This window comes from Colias philodice, chromosome 3 (assembly GCF_061535455.1).
Source record: "Colias philodice isolate Cphi_HAF_F1 chromosome 3, ilColPhil1 Martin Lab GWU primary, whole genome shotgun sequence".
NCBI classification, from domain to species: Eukaryota; Metazoa; Arthropoda; class Insecta; order Lepidoptera; family Pieridae; genus Colias; species Colias philodice.
Window position 1 is genome coordinate 12,808,827 of NC_143088.1, and position 27,047 is coordinate 12,835,873.

At 32.3% G+C, this 27,047-nt stretch overlaps 1 long non-coding RNA gene and 1 other non-coding gene across 2 annotated transcripts in view; both read right to left on the reverse strand.

The window, feature by feature from the left end:
- LOC149490081 (uncharacterized) overlaps positions 1-27,047 on the reverse strand; it is a 417,590-nt gene that overhangs the window by 30,320 nt on the left and 360,223 nt on the right. The window lies entirely within an intron of this gene.
- TRNAE-UUC (transfer RNA glutamic acid (anticodon UUC)) lies at positions 6,773-6,844 on the reverse strand. Its single transcript has one exon. It is a non-coding gene; the product is annotated as a tRNA-Glu (tRNA).

A 27,047-nucleotide genomic window follows, 5' to 3' on the forward strand; every position in this document is an offset into this window, starting at 1 on the left:
TAAAATAGAATTTCTATTAGTTTTTTTAAATAATCGGGAGCTATCGCTTATAATATTGCCAACGGTATCAAGTAATGAATTAGTTAGACTATTAGGATCATTTGTAGATAGTAGATTGTGCCAATCTACCAATGAGAGTAGTTTGGAAGCTTTTGAGTAATTTATATTGGTTGTAAAACATGTTGTCTTAGCTATACTAGTTTTTTGGTTGTTAGAAAAAGTAAGAAATATTGCAGAATGATCCGTTATTGCAGACTCACATACAAAAGTAGCCACTTTTATATTAGATTTTACGAAACAGTGGTCAAGACAGCTTTTACCACGTGTAGGTAAAGAGTGACTTGGTAAGAATCCGTGACATGCAAGAAAATCTAGATATTCGTCAGATCTTTGATCAGTGTTCTCATTACTGATGTCAATATTTAAGTCGCCAATTATGTAGATATTAGGAATAAACCTTAAGTTACACAATATTAAGTCAAAAGAATGCAGGAATTTGTCTATTGTCGCAAAAGAGGGAGATCGATAAATACAAACAAAAGCATATTGTTTTGCAATAGTTATAATTAGACCATCAGCATCATCCAAATTTGGTTCAACAACTTCGATATCAGTAATATTATTACGTATGTACGCAGTAACCCCGCTGTTTTGGTTTATATGTCTTGTAGTGTTGAAACTATGATAGTTCTCTAGGGGTGGAACAAAGTCATAATTTTTTAGCCAGCATTCAGTAAGTATTATTAAATCGCACTCGAACGCACAACGTGACAGAAAAACCTTAAATTCCAAGAAGTTTTTATTAATACTACGAATATTTTGAGTAACAATTTTAAAAGAGGAATAAGAAGAAAAGCTGCTATCATTAAGAAGTTCCGGATTAGCAATTAAACAAGAATTACCCACTCCAATCTCACTATCAACTTGGTTCCCTAGTGTTTCCACATCGTTTCTATCCATTTTCCAATTTAAGAATGTATGGAAAGTATTTTTGACAGTTATTTCTGGGGATGAGTGAGTAATATTTAGTTTTTTTGGGTCTTCTTGATAATTTTAGGTACTCCATTGAAGTATTTTATACATAGTTCTTGTTCACCTTCTTCAATGCGACGATTCATCTCTTCTCTTACTGATAATAAATGGGATTTTTGCGCGGGCGTTTGGTCAGAATACATAAAAATATTTTTAGGGAGTTTAGTTCTATTTCGCAGCAGAACTCGGGGAGTGTCATTCGAATTAAATATCACTTTTATCGGTCGACTTTTATTGGGAATGAATTTCCCCAACCGTATGCACTTTATTGGCTTCGGGCAATTTTCGTATATTGTCGAGATAATTTGGAAAACTTTTTCATAGTCATATGTGGTTCTAGAATTAAAATTTGTATCAATTTTTTCCGAAATACCGACCAAAATTACATTTTTTTCACGCTCATTACGCTCCTTCAATTCCGAAATTAAGGTTTCATCAATAACGCTTGTTGTTTTTATTTTGTCGTGATCAGGTAATAATTTTATTTTTTGAAAGTTGTTTTCTAGGGTTGAAATTCTGTTTTCTGACGAGATTAGACTAGAACGAATTTTTTGAGAGTCACATTTCAAGTCATTTATTTCTTGGGTAAGCGATTGCGTTACCGAGTATATGGCAGTTATATCTTCTTTAATGCATGATATCTGTTGGCTCAATTTAGTTAAATTTTCATTTTGATCTTTGGCGAATTCTTGGAAAAAATTCATGATTTCAATACGAAAATCCGCTAGGTCTTTTTTAAAATCTTGTTCATACGTGCGCTCCTTTCTTTTCCTTATGTTAATATTTGAATTCTGTGTTTCCTCCATGCCGTATCCACGCAAATTCGGTGTTGATCCGCCTCCGCTACCGCTGCCGCTTATAAATGTAATACTCGGCGGCGTGTGTTGCAAACTCATAGCGAAAACCTGTTTGTTATCGTAAATATACTGCACGGGCGTTTAGTAATAACACTTCACTCTTAGTATGAATGTACTTTTGTATAACGTCAATGGCAGGTTCGATGTAGACTACGTAAATGATCATATAACGTTTTATTAATTAATATAGCTCAACACACGTTATTTCAATGTAGATAACATCCGTAGTTAATAGTATCGACGAGTTTATAGCGAGTCAGACCGTGTACAGGCGCCGATAACACGAGTGCATCGCGCTGCGGCCGTGCGTTAACTCAATATGCAATAGCTTTACCGCGGCAGTCCTCGAGTGCCACACGTATTTTTTTCGTTTTATTGTTTTAAATGATTTTTTTTATTAATTGAAATATTTTGTTTTACTCACCAGCAATTATAGAAACTGAATAAGTATATAGGTGGTTTTTGTACATTTATACTCTTGTTGAAAATTGTTCAAATAAGAAGATTGTAAATTTTGGACATATTAAAGGTAGTTTTCGTCATCAGTACAAGTGTCACTTTTTGCTATAAACGTATATGACTACAATATGTTCGCGATTCACCACAAACAAAGTTCGAATTGCCTCAGCGAGAGTGTACCACAGGCACAACCGTAATCCCGTGACTTGTTTCGCTTTTCGCTCAACTATCTGTTTTGGATCGCTCAAATTTTTGCAATAACGTGTTCTGATGAGATATTACAGAACTAATAATACCGTTGGACGCGACCGTCGTTTCAATCGCTTTGATAAAATTGCTTTTAACTTTGCTGCGACGGCCAAAATGTTTCTTTCAGGGCGGTTGTCCTGTTATGTTACGAGTTTGGAAAGTTAGACTGTAGTTTGTATTTTTATTAAGTAGGTGAAAGTTTTTTGTTCTAATATTATGATATAATGGTAGAAAATAGAGCTTTATTAAGTCATTGTTAAATTTCAAACGCTAATATTGTATTATTTACAACACTATTGGTTGTTGTATACGTAGTATATTATTATTAGTCTGTGGTTGTACTGACATTACATATTGAATGAAGCCGTTGCTTTGAACTATGCTCTTATCTGTCGGAGGTATAGGGCATCTGCCCTACAAGGCACTTCAATCTTATATATGTTATAAAAATACTTTAATAGTGATAGATACATTTTAAAATACTTCTTATTCTTACAGTTCTAGTCCTGTTTAATTCCAATATTATTCTAGCATTTAGAAATACGTGACAACTGCAACTGCTCACAATAAAAGCTCCCTTTTGCAGTGGAGATCACGAAACATTTAATCTGTTTCCAACGAATCTTATGAAATGTATGGAATATAAATCTAAAACTGCAATGTGTGGTTTTTTTATTTGACATTTCAATTGGTGCAGACATTTTGTGTTTTAGTTGTGTTAAGAACTATTATAACTATTACTAGCTGTCCGCCCGCGGCTTCGCCTGCTTTGTCTAAAACCTGATTAATTATATATACTAAAACCTTCCTCTTGAATCACTCTATCTATTAAAAAAACCGCATCAAAATCTGTTGCGTAGTTTAAAAGAGTCCTTTAGGTTAGGTTTAGGTAAAATCTGTTATTAACTTGTTTAAATATAAGTATTATTTGGTAACTTTTGTTGATATTTAATTGGAACAGATACAAATGTCGCTTGCAGTAATTTGTAATATTGTCAAAGCCATACGATAAACAGAGGCTTTTGTTTATTGATAGTACTTATACTAGGATTTCCTTTTGCGCAGTAAAACCTATTAAAAATGTTTTTTTCTATGTATAGCATTAAATGAATTCGTATTTTTTTTTTTTGGTATAAAAATATTCACACACAGTTACAAAAATCGATAGTATATTTGAATTCTCAATTAAATCCATGCAGCATCAATCCTATAGTTATGTTTGATTTGAATTGCAATGAATTTGAAATGTAAACGAAATTAAAGCACTGTTTTATGCGTTTTTTTAGTATTGTAAGGGCAAAAGGCAATGTTCGTCGATTTGTTCCGTTCCTGATCTTCAAAATTTGATAACCTATCACAAGACCATCACAATACCTATATTTTAAAGACAGTTAAATATATTTTCACTGAAACTAAGAATCCCGGTATTTTACCGTTCTCCTGAGGAATAAAAAATCATCCCATTGCAAAAACCACCAAAAGTAAATCATATAATACACAATTAAAGCCACACAAAAATCTAACTCGACTAAAAGTTAATTTAAATCTTATCTACTAAATTATAAAGTACGAAACGCCTTGCATTTGACAGAGGAAGAAAATGAAAGACGTAGCGTGTACACGACATTGCAAAGCGCTTGATCGCTTTGAGCTTGAATTAACTCGTTAATGTGTTGCAGCTGATATCTCGGTTGAAATTGTTCTAGAAATTTCCAGGATTATAAAGCGCTTTGTAATTTTGGGCTTCGCTGTAGATTAGGTAAATATTTCTCTATGTTTAGGGAGATATTAAGCAGTCTTTAGTACTAAAATAGATGTTTAATAATATTATTATGTATCTAAGAGAAAATTATTAAGATTACAACGACAAAGTTTTTCTTATTCTCTTTGAGATTATATTGAAGGAACTGTTTCACATACTAGTTTTCAGAGCATTCTTCAATAATAAAGCTAAGTTTGTAGAAAATTTACCATGAAAATGCTTCTCGAGTTATTTTCATACAATTTTCAAGACAGGTAGGAATATTTTGTTTTGGCTATCCTATGAACACAATACAACGAATAATGAATATTTTAGCTACCTATATTTGCATAGTATTTTCGTATTTGACACAAAGTTAAATAACTGTTTGTTTTGTTTAAATCCCTACTAATATTATAAATGCGAAAGTAACTCTGTATGTGGTAATAGTAAAATTGGCGAGCTTAAATTCGACTGTAATTTGTAAAAATGTTAAATAAATGAAATTCAGTGGATAGGTACAATAATTTGAATCCTTATAATTATTTACCCACAAACTAGTAATAAAGAACCGGTTTATAGTGTGTGGACTTGTGTGACAAATGTTTTGAAGTGAAACTTCTTTAGGCGCGTTGAGAGTAAAATTTCAAGGTCGCATCATCGCAATACCGTCATGTCATGGAGTAAGGCGACGATTTTGGTATCTTAAAATCTTGGTACTTACAAACAAAAAATCTCATATTTCAGCGTTATTTAATACGATATTTCCCACAAGATATGACAGAAAAAATCTCAATACTTGCCTCCATAATCCCATTACCTCATCAAGAAACTTAAGCCCTCCGCTTAGACTCCCATAGAATCACTCAATGATCATAGTTTATATGGAAGATAATTCGTAAATACCATCTTTCTCAAGCACACATCACTACCTTATTACCTAAATAATAAGGTTGATATTCGCTTGTGTTTTGGGAACAAGTGTTGGTAGGGCAGTAAGCTTGGATGGGACTAAAACAGGATTTCAGAGGCTCGAGCCGGCTTACCCCTAGTGAGGCTATCCCTTAAGCTCAATCGGCGTGACCTTTACACTGAAATGGAAAAATAAACTTTAATACAATGGAATAGAGTTCGTTTTATGACGATTTTTCAGTTGTTAATTGTTTATAGGGTTGTCATAAGTTTGTAATTATGATTTGTGTTTTGGGCATTTTTACAACTGAAATCAGTGGTTAAAGATTTAACAACTGTAAAGCTTGGATGCTCTACTATTTCGAAAATAATAGTAATAAACAAATTTTTATTCAATAAATCGTATAATATCTATAGCTAGATTTACGCCCGCAACTTCAACCGCGTTTTCAAAGAAAAACCAGCATAGTTCCCGTTCCTGTGGGATTTCCGGGATAAAAAATAGCCTATGTCTTACTCTGGGTCTTTAGCTACCAAATTTAATTGTAATCAGTTCAGCAGTATTTGCGTGAAAGTGTAACAAACATCCATCCATCCTTACAAACTTTCGCGTATATAATATTAAAAATTAATATAGGATAGGTAAGTACTTACTTTGTAAGGTTATAAATTACTTTTTTTTACTTCTTACTATCGAAAATCAATACAGATCTATCTATCTAATAATTAAAGAAAAAAATATTTGTACTTCCGTTTGTAGTTGATAAATCAAAAACTGCTCAATCGATTTTGATAATTCTTTCATATTTAGAGAGCCAAAATATTTTTTCAGTGACAGTTAATTACTTATTTCCTCAATGTTATTTCCCGATTTAGGCGAAGTTGGGGTAAGCGGCTAGTTATAAAAATGTTTAATAATTATTAATTAATAATGTCTTGCCGTATTTAAGAAGAGTCGTTTCAATTCGCATATTTTATTCAAACCCAATCCGGCCTTGGTTCTTAAGATACTTTTTATGATTTCTCATAAACTTTTTTAGTATTTTGCACTCAAAAATTAACCTTATTCTTTAGCATTTAAGTTCAATTTAATTTATCGTATAAATTTAATAACGACTTATTTACGTTCATTTTGATTGACAAGCTCTTTATTTAGTTAATTAACGATGTGATTTGAGATTACTAATTTCGGTCTTAGTTTAATTGAAAGGCTTTTATAATAAACCAGAATGGGTTGAGCTTTCTTTAGTATGGCAGTGAATATTTTTATGAGACCAAGTTATAACTGAAGATAATCATAATTTTATGAAATTAGTCTAATTCTTATAAAACTATATAGATAATTTTGCACGTGATAATCTTATTATGTTAACATATTCCTAGTTATCACAAATACAATAATTTAACAAAGAAACATCAAATCTTTGCTTACAACAGGCATATTATTATAAAAAAATTATTAAGAAATTATTATTATTATTATTCTCAAGGAAAATGATTTTATACAAAAATTAAAAAATATTTCCCGTACCGGGAATCGAACCCGAGCCTCCTGGGTGAAAGCCAGGTATCCTAGCCACTAGACCATACGGGAAATAGAGATTATATCAAATTTAACAAATAATATAAATAGCCAAACCAAAATAATTTAGAATGCTCATGATCTCAAGGTTCTATGACGCACATTATTTTTATGGCGGATTATTATGGATTACACAAAAATAAAATTACTAAAATCGATAATAATAAATAATGTGAATGTGATAAAACTATACAATAAATATTAAAGGATTGGCAATTCCATATTCGATAGTATTTTGTTTGGTCATTCTATAGCAAACAAAAATACTTTTAACAAAGATTGTTTCGGTGACATAATATTGTAATACAAATTGTATGAAATCCATACTTAATATTATAAATGCGAAAGTAACTCTGTCTGTCTGTCTGTTACTCAATCACGCCTTAACTACTGAACCAATTTGCATGAAATTTGGTAGAGAGATATTTTGATACCCGAGAAAGGACATAGGATAGGTTTTATCCCGGAAATCCCACGGGAACTATGCGGGTTTTTCTTTGACTGCGCGGGCGATGCCGCGGGTGGAAAGCTATTGCTCTATAAACGAATAATGTAGCAATTCATTATAATATTCTTTGCGCTGCGAGCGGAGCCGCAGGTACAGCTAGTTAATGTATAAACATAAGGATAATACACAATAATATCATCTACGTAGAAAAAACCACGAAACGACCTAACAATTCATTAATACAATAAAGAACAGAAAAATACCCAGTCTCCAAGTGAAAAATGGTTTCCATAGCAATGATAAAATACTCGATACATCGATGTGTCATAATCGGAAAGCGGGGTTTTATCTCGCAGATAAATTTATCGCACCGACTTCCGACTCGTATCGATGTAGTCGATTCAGAATCGAATGGAATCGAATGGAGTCAACGTTTGTTTCAGCATTTTAGCGAGTCCAGTTGGATTGAGATCTTGATTGATGACAAAGAAAAGGGAAAAAGTATTTATTTGCTCGTGATTGACACGTATTAGTAATTATAAAAGAGGGGTAACATATAGAATGAATAGAAAGCCATAAGAATGAAAATGTAGATACCTACGTAATGTGTAGAGGGATTCTTACCTTTGACAAAAAAAAATGTGTGCGTGTTAGTACACGCACAAATTTTTTGAATGTGTACACACGTAAGAAGTGAAACTTCTTTTAAAGAAAAATAAGGTCATAAAGAAGTTCTTTATGACCTTTTTTTTTCAAAAAATAATTTACTATATGCAACTTTACAGAAATACGTCGAATCACGCGTGGTAGGGATAAGAAAAAGATGGCGCGTAAAGGAAAAATGTCACGCGTAACGAAAAAATGTTACACAAAATTTTTTTCCAACCCCGCTAAAGAAGTTTCACTTCAAAAGTCCAAATGCGAATTAATTTTAACGTAAATAATTTTTAATAAATCTAAGTGAATTAAGTCTTGGAAAAAAAAACGTTTTCCGAGTCAGATATGCACCACATTTAACTCAAAAACGGCTGAACGAGTTTTAATGATATTTAGTTGTTGAATTTGGTGATTGGTAATAACTTTTAAAAACTAGAAAAAATTACAAAACAATCCACCTAGGAGGAGACAAGCCGAAACGAGAAGCCACAAAGATATATTATAAGATAAATAAAGTCCTTCAAATCGAATATACTAGTTTAGTACTTATGTAAGATACATAGAACTAAATTGAATTTGGTCATTGGTGTTGCACTCAAGTAAATAGGTTCCCAATTAATCAGGGATTGATGCCCAGGGGAATATACATGATTCAATTGGAGGTTAGTTTTAATTAACTTTTCACTTTTATTATTTATCCTTAATCCATTAAGAAGGTGTAATCTTGAGGGTGTAGGGCACATATTACAGCTCATTTTAAAGAGTTTTTATCAATTTAATTAGCCGAGGTAAGTACAGGAGCAATATGCACTGTATAATTAGACACTTAAATACACTTTTTTATAACACTTTCTTGATTTATAACTGACTAATCAAGAAAGTGAAAGACCCCCGTGGCTCCGCTTTTTTTGGTCTTAGCGTGATATATAGCCTATAATAGCCTACCTTGATAAATGGGCTATCTCACACCGAAAGAATTTTTCAAATCGGACCAGTAGTTCTTGAGATTAGTGCGTTCAAACAAACAAACAAACTCTTCAGCTTTATAATATTAGTATAGATGTAACTGTAGTCTTGTGTCTCGGCTTCGCATAAAAATAAATAAATAAAAATAATCTTGATTACGATTACTTAAAAACTAGTATAATATATGTATGTCTTTGAGGTATATACTTTATGGTTCTTTACAATTTATTGTCTTTTACCTGTAAGTAAATGCTAAAATAAAATAATATAATTATTCGGTAGAGCATGTAGAGCTTTCTAATGGTGAAAGAATTCGTAAAATTCGTAAAATATATCTACTAGTATTCGTTTTTAAATCAAACGTTCACGAACAATACAAAATATGTATTACTTATATTATTAGGAAAGATACACAATATTTACTATATCATAACATATTATTGAAAACCCAGCCTACATTACAAGCACTAACGGAATACCTTAACTGTAACATATTTACGCAAGAAATAAGCAAAACTAATAGGCGAGCTTGTTATTTTTGGTGATTTAATTAATTATCGTACCTCCGGCCATATCTGACCTATGTAATGTTAATCTCTAAGGAACACATTGTACAGGGACGGACTACACGAAATATAATAATATTATGACTAACCATACTAAAATGATTGTATTCGTTATATGTTAGTCGTACAGATATTTTTTCTTTGTATTTATAATATTAAAAACAGATATTATATCCGAAGAAGGTACCCTCATAAACTCTCTAGAATGATGAAAAATAAAACTACAAAAACATTCCTTAATTGTTAATGCTTACAAATTTTATATTTCAAGTACTTAATAATTGTAAGTCTTGATTTCAAACATCACTGAAATCAACAGAAATCTGAACATTTATGAATATAGAAAATGCTTATAATAAATAAAATATTTAAATTTATATTCCGTACCTATTAACAATCCGGCCCTGTCCAATTCCCGTAATATTATTTTAGGGTGTATTGGACTAAAGAAAGGCAGGCCTATATGAACTAAATTACGTTTCTCTATATTCAAGCCATCTTATATTTACAAGTTGTTTCCTTTGAAGATGTTGTTTAGATTTTATCTGCCATACATCGAAGGTTGGACAGTAGGTAATTTATATTTTGGTAGAACATCAATATGTATAGGTAACATTTAAATTATATTTTTGACGTGACAACGTCTTAAATTAGGTTGCGACTGGGAGTCACTTATGAAAAAGTGTAACGCTCGGTAACGTTACGATGAGTCACCGAACGAGAGAGAGGCCCGCCGAATGCCTTGCGTCTCTCTCCCACTCAACTATGATCGAGAAAAAGACGTTGTCACGTAAAATCTTCGCCCGTAAAACCGACTTTACAGGCAACCATTTTTTTTTGTAGTTATTTACTTTGGAGTTTTATAATAATCCATCAGGCCTCGGAATCACAGACACAATAGAAAATCTATTGTGTCGCGGTCGGATCTGGCCGCTCGGTGGTTGAGAGGATAATTAAAGAAAAAAAATTTTATTCTTTCACTAGCTGATCCGCGCGGTTTCACTTCCGTGGCTCCACCCCTGTTGGTCGTAGCGTGATGATGTATAGCTTATAACCTTCCTCGATAAATGGGCTATCTAACACCGAAAGAATTTTTCAAATCGGACCAGTAGTTCCCGAGATTAGCGCGTTCAAACAAACAAACAAACAAACAAACAAACTCTTCAGCTTTATAATATTAGTATAGATTACAAACAGAAAATTTTATTTCTAATTAAGTATTTCGTTTGGAAAGACTGTATTAATGTACACGGTTAAAAATAAATCGCATCGAACTAAAAATTTCTATAGTTACCTACGAGTTACCAAAACAGGTTCAGCAGTTTTTATCTTTATCACTTCTTACAAACATCAAAATGAATCCTGTACAAAGTCCACATACATATCAACACATAACCAATCATGTACAAAATATATACGGTCGAATTGAGAATATCCTTCTTTTTTTGAAGTCGGTTAATAAAACAATCGCAATCACGAAGAAATGAAGAAAGTTCTCATTACACCACAATCGCTTCGATTCTGTAATGCTGAGCCAATCACGATACGTTAGCAATCACCCTTGCAAATAGCTTCAATGGACCCTATTCTGATGTACGATTTGGTATGTATCGTTTTCATATCGTCACGAACGATGTCAAAACAATATAAGTACAAAATGAAGTGTGTATATAATTTGTTTTTTATTTAAAAATCGCTACTAGAATTTGAGTAAAAATTGACGTGTAAAATAGATACTGAATTGTATAAAAAAGTGGATCAGTAGATTGTGTAAAAGGTCATGAGGTCGAAATTGATCCTAATCATTGTATTAATTCCCAGATGCATTAGTCAATTTCCTTTATATATGTATTAACCCTTAGCTGGTATCGCTAAACTTGGCCAACTTAACTGGTATCGGGGGTAAAAAAAGACCCCATGAGAAAATTAAAAAAAAAATGTTATAAAAACAGGTTTTTTTACTTTTTAATACTCTTTAATTAATTAAGTAACTCTTAAAGTAAGCATTTAACGACAATATAGTGTTCTTTAAAGTAATTAACCATACTAATTTTTCAAATCAAATTATATCTTATTTTTGGTTTAATTTCAGTGATGTTCACTTTGAGATCCATAAATTCTACAAAAACTAAAAATTAACATAAAAAATATTGTAACTTTAGTTTTCTTATATAGTCTAAATAATAAAAAAATAAACTTTTACCAAAAAACATAGAAAACAAAAAAAATGACAACTTATATGTACCATTAACAAAATTCTTAGTAAAATTTCTAACATTTACAACAAATGATCGCTGTTTGCCAGAGTTATGACTTGCTGCTTCTTTTTCATCATCATCTCCTTCGCTGCTACTATCAGAACTTGAAGTTGAGGAGTCAGCTTCTAATACACTCACTTCAGAACAAGTAGCTATCTCTGCTTCCTCACAATCACTTATTTGTTCATCATCACTTACAGAAGCAGCTGGTCTGTTGAAGGTTTCCGATTCATTTTCTTCTTTTTCGGCATCTAATAATTCAGCTATTTGATCGTAGGTCATAAAACTCTCCATAATTATCGTTAATAACTCAAAAAATAAAGAAAATAATTTTAGAATAAATCCAGACACACTTACACAAATGGTATCGGGGGTGATTTTTGACCCCAGCAGTGTACGTACCTCGGCTCCTTGTAACAGAAAAGTAACACTTGTATGTCGTCCGTCTCACGCCCGAGATGTTATGAGATTAGCTAGATGAACAAGAGTATAAGATATAACACTAAAAAGTTATAACCAAAATTTCGTTGCACTGGGGTGATTTTTGACCCCCGATACCAGCTAAGGGTTAAAATGAATTTTTTTATAAAACTGTCAAGTGTAGTTAAAATGTTGTAATATTTTAATATTTAAATAAATTTATAACAATAAAATTAATATGCACCTGATATTTATTTTGTAATTACATATTAGATAGCCACACCGTACCTAATACATAAGAGATACACTCAGCATAAAAATTACCTTTATATTCTTAGTAATAAAGTGCCTTATTAAAATGCCAAAGGGCAGCTTCACTGTCATCAGCAAAGGTCGCGTCACAATATTTTTATTCGATAAAGTAACTACACCGTTAGAATGAATAATACAATTATCGATTGTCAGAATAGCCACCCTTTCTGCTGCTCGTGTCAATAAAAAGGAGAAAAACATAAATTACACTCTATATATTGTATAGCATAAGACCTATTTTTATTCGCACTGCAATATAGGTTACATGAATGTAGTTTATGAGAAAGGTTCTAGGGAAGGAACTACAATTTCAGGGTTCCTTAGTTCTACGATACTAAAAGGATTTAATCCATCAGGCCCCGGAATCACAGACACAATAGAAAATCTATTATGTCGCGGTCGGATCTGGCCTCTCGGTGGTTGAGAGGTTAATTCATAAGATTTCGCTATTTTTTAAAGTTTTAAAAGGATATTGTCTCTGATAGCCTAGATGAGCTAAACAGAACATATTAAACAACATTTTTTGGAAGTAAAAAGTAAAAAGTCTGACATACTTCAGCACGCGGGATCACTTGCCTCGAACCCATTTATTTTTCTATCCACATTATGGTACTTGATAAGTTTCTATCTTTCTTAAAAGGAAAATGAGATGAAATTAATGTTATATAATATACAGGGTGTAATCGTTAAGTGTGCACAGGCGATTTTTCCGTAAGTATTACAGATAACAAAAAACTTTAAACTGATATCGAAAGTACTTAACCTAATGAGTAAAATGACCGTAATAAATTTTTAAAAATAAATCGAGAAATATCAAAAAAATTATCTTTAAACCCTCCCATACATTAAGTATGAAATATGAATAATGAATATCCCATATTATACATTTAATATGAAAGGTTTTAGCTTTCTTTTTCTTTTTTGGTTTTCTGCTTTAATTACTTCGCAAATTTGAAGTGGCATATTCCACGCTTTTTCCGGGCATTTTCCCACGCTTTTTTCGGACATTTTCACGCATTTTCCGGATATTTTCCAGATATTTTCTAGGCATTACCCAGGCATATTCCAGGGATTTTCCAGGCATTTTTCCGCTTTTTCCGGACATTTCCACGCATTTTCCGGATATTTTCCAGACATTTCCCTGGCATTTTCCGGTTATTTTCCGGGATTTTCCCATCATTTTCCGAGAATTTCCCAGGCAATTTCCGAGGATTTTCCGAGCATTTCCCTGGGATTTTCCGGATGTTTCCAGACATTTTTCGGACATTTTCCGGGGATTTTCCAGGCATATTCCGGATATTTTCCGGACATTTTCAAATTTTCCGGATATTTGGACATTTTCCGGATATTTTCCAGGCATTTTCCACGGTTTTTCCGGAAGTTTCCGCGCACTTTCCGGATATTTTCCAGACATTTTCCGGACATTTCCCTGGCATTTTTATGGGATTTTCCAGGCATTTTCCACGGTTTTTCCGAAAATTTCCACGCATTTTCCGGATATTTTCCAGACATTTTCTGAGCATTTCCCAGGCATTTTCCGGGAATTCACAGGAATTTCCAGGCATTGTCCGGGGATTTTCCGAGCATTTCCCGGGGATTTTCCGGATGTTTTCCAGACATTTTCCGGACATTTCCCTGGCATTTTTCGGGGATTTTCCAGGCATTTTCCACGCTCCTCCCGGACATTTTCACGCATTTTCCGGATATTTTCACGCACTTTCCGGATATTTTCACGCACTTTCCGGATATTTTTCAGGCTTTTTCCAGGGATTTTCCGGAAATTTCCACGAATTTTCCGGATATTTTCCAGACATTTCCCAGGCATTTTCCGGTTACTTTCCGGGAATTTCCCAGGCATTTTCCGGGGATTTTCCTAGCATTTCCCGGGGATTTTCCAGACATTTTCCAGACATTTACAGGCTATGTCAGGGAAATGTCCGGAAAATGCCTGGAAAATATCTGGAAAATACCCGGAAAATGCGTGAAAATGTCCGGAAAAACGTGGAAAATGTCACTTCAAATTTGCGAAGTAATTAAAGCAGAAAACCAAAAAAAGAAAAAGAAAGCTAAAATCTTTCTAAATGTTTATGGGATATTCATATTTCATACTTAATGTATGGGAGGGTTTAAAGATAATTTTTTGATATTTCTCGATTTATTTTTAAAAATTTATTACGGCCATTTTACTCATTAGGTTAAGTACTTTCGATATCAGTTTAAAGTTTTTTGTTATCTGTAATACTTACGGAAAAATCGCCTGTGCACACTTAACGATTACACCCTGTATATGTATCGGAATATTCCACGGTAAAAGGGAACACGTCTTGCAAGTCCAACTCGCGCTTGACCTTTTTGAAGTATTATTGACATACGTCGTAATTAAAAGGGAAGGGGATGATTTAAGAACTTAAGAAGCACGTAACATAGGTAAAGAGTTTTTTTTAGCGTTTGTGTATATTGGGGTACTTTACAACTAATTGGTATACCATTTAATAATAATTAGTGATGAAATACTATAGATACATAATATTATATTTCAAAACCTTCCTTAATTATTTCACTTCAATGTATCCATATTTCTAATCAGTTTAAACAAAATAGAAACAGAATTGGAAATCAAAGTTTGTTTCAAACAAATATTAGTTACATAGCGCGGTTGTGCAAACATCGATAGTGTTCAATCGAATGTGATTGATATGATTGAATTGTCTCTCAATTTCGGCCGGGTTATATCTTTATTGTGACCTTTTTTAGCTGGCCGGATAGTGCAATTTTTGTATAAATATTGGTTCTTGGAAAATACATGGGTAATGTGAAATTGGGTGTCGTCAGTACGACGTAATAATTGCAACAATAATTTAGGACAGAATATCAAAATGAATTATTAGTAACGGTTACTCTAACATATTGATGTACTAATTTTTAGATGAATATTCGCTTCGTTTTAATGTTAGGTAGCTAAATAAAATATAAGGCTATCTCAAAATCATGTATCCACCTATATTATTTTGAGAGTGACAGGCAAAATTAGCCGTAAATTGCGAAATCCACAGTACGAATCGAAATGCAGTAAATTATACAGATTTAACCTTATCAAGGCTATTTCAATGCTTCAAATAATTTCATTAGACATAGCTCAGCCGATTGGTTTCACAAGTATGTCCATATTAATATGTTAAGTTAGTAGATATTATCAAATCCCCATATGGTAATAGTTATTGAGGGTTTTGTTTTCATTTAGTTGATATTTATGCATAGTTTATAGTTTGTAAGTTTGTTTGATACATAGAAGTAGACATGAACAATATATACTTGTAATTATAATATTTTGTATGCCTCTGAATAATAATAATTCGTAATTGTACACTGGGTAGTCACCCTAGGAATTTTGTTTCTCTACATATAGATAATCTATACCTATTATAACCCTGAAGAGTTTGTTTGTTTGTTCTCTAATCTTGGGAACTACGTACCTATCCTATTTGACAAATTCTTTCAGTGTTAGATAGCCCATTTATCGAGGAAGACAATAGGCTATATATATCATCACGCTAAGGCCAATAGGAACGGAGCAATGCGGGTAAAACCGCAGGGCACAGTTAGTGATAAATATTTATGATCGCTTCACACAACGCAGTCTTAATTAAATATTTTTACAAATTGCCGTTATTACTGCTGTAAATAAGCAGCTTTTTTTTCTCCCTTCTTTTATTTTTACTACACTCAAATCGTTTTATCCGTGTTCCAATTAAACCATAACCTAACAAACCCCAAATCGTTATATTTCGCGTGTTAGTCCCATACAAATTGCGTTAATTCCCTTCGAAATGAGTCCCCAAATATAAATCAAGTTCACTTGTCATACACTAGTAAGTTATGTTTGCATCGCGTGCGTTTGAAGCGATTGATTTAGTGTGACGTTTTTACGTGTTTGTATGGAGATGTTTAAGATAGAAGGTTAATTCAGAATTTCAGAGCCCTATACACTTTAAAATAGTTTTACACTAATGATCAATTTTAATAAAAAGTGGGAGAGACAGAGCCGGACATTAAAAAAAAATCGTGAATTATTCTTTATAACCTTTTTCGATATTTTGTGAAATAACACCAATATTAACTTTTAGGAACATACATTAACAAGGACATTCTAATTTCGAAACCACCAAACGTTTAGAAGCGTTTTTGAATCTTCAAAATACATAAAAAAATTGGTTTACTGACGATAGTTGAACGTGACAACACAGTCCGATTGTGCTTCTTTGTCGCTTGTTCTGCGTTCTGGCTTGCACTTCAAGCCTTAGGTACATGGAACGCCTCAGAGCGAGGTAACGCCGCCTGAGCACAGTATTACAATATTATTTCCTATTGTAATACTGTGGCCTGAGTCATGTTTTTTCGTGCGTGCAGCCGGCTCTATCGAATTATAAGCGTCATATCAAAAGAAACCGAAATGTACCACTGGTTACGAAGTAACTATTCTCTAATCTGTGCCACTGGTTCTAAAAGATTCTACACAGAAGAGACGTCAAGAAACATAATACATAGTTGCTCTTTCAAAATTATATCGATGAATGAATGTATAGTATTACTTTAGTATACCTGTTTTATATATTTATCCACAAACACACACATTTTAGTTAACGCTATAAATTTCAAATGAAGCCACGTGCATACAATAGTTTTTATCGAGTGCCCAATTTTTGCAAGCAATAGATATGCTATTGAGCAAAAATTGGGCATGGCGATGACGGGTGAGAATCTGCCTTCTGCCCTGGGGGACAAGTGTAGGGATGCGTTCCTTCAATATTGTAGAAATATTGTAGTCGTAGTCAACAAAAGGAATAGTGTGTGATGTTAGTTTTAGCTCTTTTACTGTGATATAGGATTAAGTTGAGTGTTTTTGTGCCGTCTTTTATTAAATTGGTTATAATAATTTTGATTTAAATTTTATCGTATTTTTAAGCAATTATTGTACTTATTTAGTCATTTTATCGTAATTTATACCAGTATTTTTTAACTTGTTTAAAGTATTATTTTATATTGTATTTTTTATTGTATTTTAAATTTTTTTTATTGTATTTAAAAAATAAAAGCACAAAATGTCTCTGGACTATAATCCAGAGGTGGCGCGAACACCCTGTGATGACGGGTGCCTAAAAAAAAAATAGTTTTTATAAAACCCTCGTGTATCAACAGCCTTAGAGAACAATATCCCCGCATGAAGGCCTGTTAAACCGACCGTGAGACATGCATACAATCATACATACGTAATATATTATATGTATATAGTTCATGAGATAATATGAGATTATATCTTGCACGTGTTTTAGCATAATCTATTTCTATATTAAAATTATTAAAACTACTGGAGTTTTCATATTTATTTTAGAATTTAATTTATATTTTTGTATTGCAAGTATATTATAATATCGCTACAAAGATTGCTATACTAAAAGTAGTTACTCGTTTGTAACGTTTATAATCAACTAGCTTTCCACCCGCGGCTTCGCCCGCGTTTTCAAACAAAAACCCGCATCGTTCTCGTTCCCATGGGATAAAACCTATCCTATGTGTTAATCCAAGTTACCCTCTATATGTGTGCTAAAGGAGATTGCCCAATTTACTATGGCACTTGGTATCGCAATCAAACTTATTGTGTCAAGATGAAATATAGCTCAATTTAAAGCTTGATGTTAGTACTTTTAGAAACGATTAAAGTTTTTATGTAAATAAGCCGCAGTTCGCGACAATAAAAATAAAACAATAGTGTTATTCAACACTTTAAAAAAATACTTTATCGAGTTTAAACTTTAAACTAACGATGAACGTTAAGTTTTACATTTATTACATAGGTAATATTTTAATTTACAAGACAAATGTGAAAAGTAAATCGTAATAAACATTATTTCAAAATAAATAACGTCGAACAATGCGTCGAACACAATGACAGATGACGCAGGACGCTTGCAAGAGAGATAGATACATGTGTCAAAACAAAAACTTTTACTTTTATCTGGGGGCACGGCAGTGCCCCCGCCAAGTCGAGCAAAAAAAAAGCGGCACGGCCGTACCATCCTTTTCTCGAAGCAATTCGGGCCTTTTTCGACCCCCTATAATTCGGTTGTGGATAAAGCAAGAAACCTGAATCTTCAGTAACTAATCCGGCATTGTATAAACACGGAATATTTAAAATTTCAGTCAATTTGAACCAGTAGTTTAAGAATGACAACTTGTTAAAGTTTCTAAATTTTGTCACTCACTGACTCACCGATCATCAAAAGTCCAAGGCACTTCTAGCAGACTTAGAAGCTTCATATTTGGAATACATATAGAGTTTAGTGTCTTAATCATGGGAAAACTTAAATATTTTGTAATTTCGGTCCAGTTTTCCAAATACACCAACTGCATCAATAACTTTGTAATCCCATATAAATATATGGGATTACAAAGTTATTTATGCAGTTGGTGGTTGGTGGTGGTATCAAAAAGAAAGGCTCTACAAAAAGAAGTGAGATCCCATCAAAAACATCCTGTAAAAAACCCAAGTCTCGCAGCTCAGTCTTTCTACCGTCAAAAGTTGTGAGATCCATGTAAGTAATACCAAGTCGGTTAATCTATTTAGTGTCTACTTGAAGGACCTTCTGTCTTAAGTTATTACATAAGTTATTATCATGCCAATATTAAAAATATTTAACGTTTTAAACAAATAGATCGACTTGGACATCGCATGAAAACAAAATGAATATTACAATATTATATTAGATTCTTTAGTCTCTCGCGCCTCACGCGATTGAAACTCTCGTTCCTGTTGGTCGCTGGCCCGTCGTGCTGTGTAGTGTGATACATACTAATAATCAAATCAAGCGATGTCCAAGTCGATCTATTTGTTTAAAACGTTAAATATTTTTAATATTGGCATGATAATAACTTATGTAATAACTTAAGACAGAAGGTCCTTCAAGTAGACACTAAATAGATTAACCGACTTGGTATTACATGGATCTCACAACTTTTGACGGTAGAAAGACTGAGCTGCGAGACTTGGGTTTTTTACAGGATGTTTTTGATGGGATTTCCATTTATTCGGTATAATTACGACTTAATAGTGATAAATATGATCATTATAAATACAAATAGGAATTAACAATATCACAAACATGTGACACAACTAGTATTTTACCGATTCCATACGTGGTCATACATGTTTCAAGACACAAACTTTTACTATTATTTCAATTTATCCGGTATAAGTAAGACATAATAGTGATACATATGATCATTATAAATACAAATAGGAATTAACAATATCACGAATACGTGGCACAACAAAAATTTTACCGATACCACCCGTGGTCATTCTCCTTTCGTTGTAATCGGTTCAGTAGTATTTGCGTGAAAGAGTAACAAACATACATACATACACACACATCCTCACAAACTTTCGCATTTATAATATTAGTAGGATATTCACGCATGTAAAAGCTTCTAAGCTTATAAAGCGGAATTTTGGTTTATAGGTGGAAAAATAATATGTTTGCCTAAGTAAAAGTACGCTCAAAACCGCTGAATGAAATTAGTAAATTAAATTTCAAACAAATTAACTTGTAAAATATAATTTATTATACAGGGTATACTAAGCGCGAAGGGGCTTGTAGTCTTGCATAATATACTGATCACGTAAAAAATACTTAAACAACAAAATCACGCAAAAATTTTTTTGCAAAAGTTTTCCTTAAAATTCATGTTTTCTTCTCTAGCTTCGCGCAGCCGGCATAATATAACGCTTTGCGTATGTGAGCATTTTGTCTATGAAAACATAATCTTAAACGATAGCTCACGTGCGGGTGGCAAAGTTGGGCGAGTTGCTTGTTAGGGGTGTACCTACACTGTACATAAAGAGTTTTAAGAATTCATCTATTTGAAAAAAAAATGCATCCGGAATTTTATAAGTATTTTTTACGTACTCAGCGTATGAAAAACTATAACCTCCATTGAGCTTAGAATACCGATGGTGGGACACCCTGTATACAATACCCCACACACAGCACGTATATTTTTATAATAGAGTGGTTTAGTCCCACGACGAAAATTTATCATTCTTATACTTCATATACACTAACGGAATATGGGTTAATAAAATGTAAAATAATTTTCCGCCAAGTAAGAAAACTTTGTAATTTTATTTAGTCAAAATAAATAAAAATGGCTATGTTACGCGGTTAATATTATAGTTTTTGATTAAAATCTCTACAAAACAGAAAAAAAAAACCATTTATTTAGGTATAGATTGAATATTTATTTATATCGGTAAGTAAATAAAAATGCATATTTATCCTGTTCTCGAATTCTAACTGGTCTAAAAACATCATTTGTACGAAGCAACAAAGCTGTTAACAAAACTTTCCTTTTTTTGTAAAAAGTAAAAGTAATAAACAAAAATTACTTATCAGAATGAATAGCTTAAAAAAAACGAAAACTTTAAACTAACACAAATAAAGCCATAACTTAGATGCATTTCCTTCAATCCATATGGTGCGTTGGTTCTAATTAATTGAAACTCAAAACCTTACACGTCTCTATATACTTTAAAATAAAGTGTTTAATATAAGTACATAAATCAGCATAAATTTAAACCGTCTTCAAGCTACAATCGCTCAAAAAATTTTTCTCAATCTAATTCATCATGAATAATAAGAATAATCATTTCGTTCATGGTTACTTTGATGCTATTATGTGGAAATCATTGCATTATTTGTATCATTCCTGCTTAATGTAATGAAAATAAAAGATTTTATTGGCGTTTTATATTTCTTATATATACTTAAGTAATAATAAACACGTCTTTTGCAATTTTTCTTGCTTGATACTAACCTTTATTTTGAAGTAAAATGTTTTTAATAATTATATGAACATCCTAGATAAGTTATTACATTATATAGGTATCTATAGTTATTTCATGAATTTTTATTTATTTCTACAAAATACACTAATAATTATTATATTTTACTATTTGAAAGAAGAACATAATCCATACTTAATATTATAAATGCGAAAGTAACTCTGTCTGTCTGTCTGTTACTCAATCACGCCTTAACTACTGAACCAATTTGCATGAAATTTGGTATAGAGATATTTTGATACTTATAAGTAAGGGACATAGGATAGGTTTTATCCCGGAAATCCTACGGGAACAGGTTTTTCTTTGAAAACGCGAGCGAAGCCGCGGGCGGAAAGCTAGTAATATCATAAGGTAGATAATAATTAAAAGAAACTTTTTTACATGTTAATGTAGTTATTACAAACCCATGATAACCCTTTCATAAAGCGCTATAAAAGAAACCTCCATTCACCTGTGAAATTCTCATATGCCTTTTGAAACTAGTACATCGGCCTCCACAACCTTTGAAATGTAGATCAGGTACCACAATTAGCCCTTTTATTTCGGGTTAACGGCTGATCGAATGTATGTCAAAAGTACGATTTATTATTACTGAAATGAATGAAAAACAGACGATAATTGAAGTCATAAAAAGTGCGTCTTATTATGAATGAAAAGTAGATTGGTTGTTTGGATAATTAAGGGATAAAGGTTGAATTTAAAGGATTGTTTGATCTATTTTTCAGGGAGATATCATGAAAAAAGTATTGCAATAGATGCAGAACTTTTCATTAGATAGATAATAAATAGTAACAAGATAAGGTTATTTTAAGAGCGATGGTGATGTTCATACCAATACCTCTGAAATAAAATCTGTAAGTCTGTATGTTTTGCTTTTACCGCTTATAAAGGCATTGTATTGATTTGGATGAAATTAAGAATGACGAAAGTAGAAGTTTCGGAGCTTAATATAAACTAATATATTTCTCCAAAAAACTACTCTGAAAGTCTTTAAATAGGGGAGTAAACACTTTGTTGTGAACATACCGTATGATTTATTGTATTTTATTTCTATGTGCTGTCCCTAAATTCAGAAATCATTAATATTATATCACCTATTGCTGACCTAGCTTAAGAAATCTTTGAGAAACCTACAGTAAAAGGTTGTTTAGATTTTTAAAGACAGAGTAGATGAGTTGCCTAAAGCGAATCTCCGCATTCATTGCCTGCACAGAGTAATAAGAAAAAGAGCGTTCGTGCCGAGCACACGTGTCAGAAGTGAAACTTCTTAGCAAGGTTCAAAGATGTCCAAAATCGTGGCTTTAGTTCATGACGTGACGGTATTGACATGATGCGACCTTGAAATTTTACTCTCAACGCGCCTAAAGTTCACTTCAAAATGTAGTAACAGAGTTATTTATTTTTAAATTTTGTAAAGTCTAGCTTATTTGGTAATTAATTAAAGCAAATTTTGTCTATTTTTTTTATAATGAAAATAACACAATTTCGCCCGTAAAGAACGTTAGTGAATAGTAACAAAAGCATTTGCGTAAAGGAATTTACTATTTCATTAAAATTATTCGCATTCTATCTTACTTTGGTATTTATTAAACTTTATATTTTACTTGCGATTTGCTCCAGAATTTCACATCGTCACCAACAAGATGCATTTAATTTAATTAAATATTCTAATGGTGATTTTTTAATTGTTTCCATTAGTTTTTTACTGATGAAATCTTACCTCGTATATAATGCAAATAAGTGATAAGGCCGCCTTCTGTGCATCGCTCATTAAGGACCTCAACGTCTGTATTTTTCAACTAGTAAAATAATCACTGAATTCAAATTCTAAACTCTACAGTCTACACTTTCTACACAAACTTAACCAAGCCCAGCCCATAGATACTTTCTATCACAGATAATATAATATATTATAGGAGGTTATCGTCTCGTAGCAAATCATTACTTGTCAGTGTAGCGCACGTCTACGTGATACTATGGCGAGATTTTTACACTTGTTAACGCGTAATATATAATATCGTGTGCTGTTATTAATCATTTTCTTTTCTGGATAAGCAGGATTATTGAGGCGTGGGCTGTTTTATATATTTTTTGAGGATGGGTTATTAATTATTATTAAGATATTTTTTATGACATGCAAAAGTTGCAAATCTGAAAGAAGAAAGAAGAAAGAAAATACATTTATTTTAATGTCTTGCCACACAGGAAAAAACAGAGAATAGTAAAATACAATAAAGTTTGGAGTGCGAAGAAAACAGAAAATTATATTCAATACTGATTTTAACATTAACACATAGGGTCTGTGCAGCATCAAACATTAAAAAATGGAACCACTCGGTGAAATTCTGTGATGCAGAGGCATCGCAGCACCGGTTTTCAGTGGGCCCTGAAACTAGTTTAGAAGATAAACTAGTTTTTGAACTGGCTGTGTATATTTTATATGTATAATGACGATTAAAAAGCACAACTAAATAATCCATACTAATATTATAAAGCTGAAGAGTTTGTTTGTTTATTTGAATGCGCTAATCTCAGAAACTACTGGTCCGATTTGAAAAATTCTATCAGTGTTAGATAGCCCATTTATCGAGAAAGATTATAGATTATATATCATCGCCCTAAGACTTACAGGAGCGGAGCAATGTGGGTGAAACCGGGGGGCAGAGCTAAATATATATATATAAAATGATGTAAGAAACTCTACACTATAAAATGAAATACCATAAGCTTCATATAGCCCATAAATTATTCGACAAAAAAATCAATAAACAACACAATATTTTGAAACATCGTTAATACCATCAGAATAAACGCAAAGCTGCAATAAATGCCGAACTGACTTCTGACAAATTAATAAAACGCCTGACGTTAATAACTTTTATGGAGCCATTAAAAATTTTCCTACTTTGTTTAACTTGACGAGCTCAGTTTCAAGGTTTTTAACAGATTAATTTCGAGTATATTTTTTGTAAGTGCTTCATAGTGTTCATGTTTGGTAGGACGGATTACAGCCTACATAAAAGTGAAGTCCCATGTCCCCTCGTGGGGTAAGAGGCAGATTCATTATACATCTATTTCACTGATCGATTTTCTTAAGGGGCAAGTAGGTGATCAGCCTTCTGTGTCATTTTTTTTTCTTCGTCTCCACCGGGAATTGAACCCAGGACCCCTCGGTGTTACGCTCTCGCGTCAACCACTGTACCGAGGAGGCGGTCGAGGACAGCCTACATACCGGGGTATAATTTCAAGTACATTATTTTGTGCTGTTGTTGAAAAATTGCAACAATAATAATGATTGATTTTATTTTAAGTTTTTTGAACGATGTGTTACTATATAAATGCATTTTTTTAAGAAGTTAAAAGTGATAGAGCTGATCTTTTGAAATAAATGATCACCCCAGTGAAAGCTCTATGTGGCTCTACTAAAATTGGTGTGGTATCTGAACACACAAAATTTAACATTTTTAGTATTAATATATGTTACTGTTTTATTAATAATTGTATAACATACGTTAAATTCGTGTTTCTTGAGTAAATCATTTCACATCAATCGAATATAAAAAGTATTTTTATGAAACTCGAAATAACACTTAAACTTTAATTTTATTTATTATTTTTGCAGTAGTTCTTTCTGTGTTTAGTTATAATAGTGCTATTACAACTAAACTTGTGGCTGAAGTCAAATTCACAGTGATATCAGTCTGCCCCATTTGCCTCTTGATTAAGGGCATGCCTGCAGGCACTGTTTGGACAGCTACGAATCCTACTACCTACTAGTTCGTTGTTCTTACTTCGTACTTTGTTAAATAAATGCTAATAGGTATGTTAAAAATTGGTATAATAATATTATGAAATAGCCTACTCTCACTGTTTTTATGAAATTAATTTTAATTAAATATTTTATAATAATAGCGATGGGTTGTCTTTAAAAAATAATATGTACTCCAATATAATCATGTCTACTGGCATAATAGGGGATAGAGATGATAAACTAATTTATCATCTCTATTCTCTATTTAATATCTCTACATACAGGCAAAAATGTCAATTTTAAAGCAGAATCGATTACTTCTACATAAATATTTAAAAAACTCTTTTTTATGAAATTATCATCCAGTTTGAAATTCATAGAAACAATTCAAATAATTATAGCAAATCTAGGGCTTTCTTAATAACTACCTGTAACCCTTTTGCAATGAAAGTCGTGCAACGTAGCAATAACATAAACGTAGTAAATTATAATAACGTGTAACCAATAATTGTTAATATTATTTATATTTTTCATGATTTTAAAAGTTTTACACTAATACAACGTGAAAGAGTTATGTTATAAGTAATTTTACAAGTTTACAATTCAAATTTTTTCAAATTCAAATTCAAATTGCTTTATTTGCAGAATGTAGAATTACAAAGATGTTTGTAGATACAGATAATATAGATCCTTAAACATTCTGCTCGTAGTTGAGCGTGCAAATATATTATAAACTACATTAAATACAATATTATATCCCACAACACTTATAGATCCCAATACAGTAGCAGAAAAAGATTAAAATATTAATTTATGTCCAGATATGATATCCATTAATTTTAAATTACTATTTTTGATTTGTCAAGTCACTTATATCATAGAATTGCTTTGTGATTAGCCAGTTTACTAACGTCGTCCGTCCGTACAAGCAGTTTGTCTAAGTTAGCATTTTCGATTTGTTTTAGTTTAGTAGGAAATAATTCAACTCTAGACGCATGCAGTTCGTCTTTTATTTGACAAGTGCCCATATAACAATGTGCTGAAACAAAATGAAAGAAAAGTTAATGGATAATCTAACACTACATAGGTAAATAAATATTTATTTATTATATTAAATATTATGTAGCTGGTAATATTACTAAACAATATACATAAATAAAACACATATACCAAATTAGAAATAACTCACACAATAAATAAACACGCTCTTAATTACATAACTACCAACGAGCCAATTCGATCAACAATTTTCATTTATCGTCAGTCTAACAAGATTATTGTCCAGCGTACCAATATTAAAGCAGTATTATTTGTGTGCAAAAGTGACAGCGCTATATAAGTCGTCTCGTCATCTCTCTCCCACACTGGAAATACTGCTATAAGAGCATGGTTATTGGGTACAGTTAATATGTCCGTTTTCAATTACATTGGAAAGTAATAAAAATCTAATTGCGACATCGAGCCGCAATGCGTTATAATGAAATGAGGGATAGGCGGGGCAATGTCCTAACCAGGAGTTTATTACAGAGAGCCGCTAGCAGAGGATCGGCCATTTTTTACAGCGATACCGTTTTTTCTTCACCCTAATTTGAGTCATTCTTTACGAAACGTTAGATTAGCTTTGAGTAATCGATACGCGCATTAGCTTTATTGTGGGGTACGAATTTGTGTAACAAATTCGGTGTTCAGTTACACTAGAATACTTTATGTTACTGACATGTACGACCCATTGGATGTGTGCTTTTGACATTTTTATTTTGTTTACTTTTACGGGATTTAACATACATAAAATGTTCAAACTAATAAGGGTCTCTTTCGCTTTGTATATTGTACTAGCTAAGCTGTGCCCCGCATTGCTCCGCTCCTGTTGGTCTTAGGGTCTTATATATAGCTTATCCTTCCTCGATAAATGGGCTATCTCACACCGAAAGAATTTTT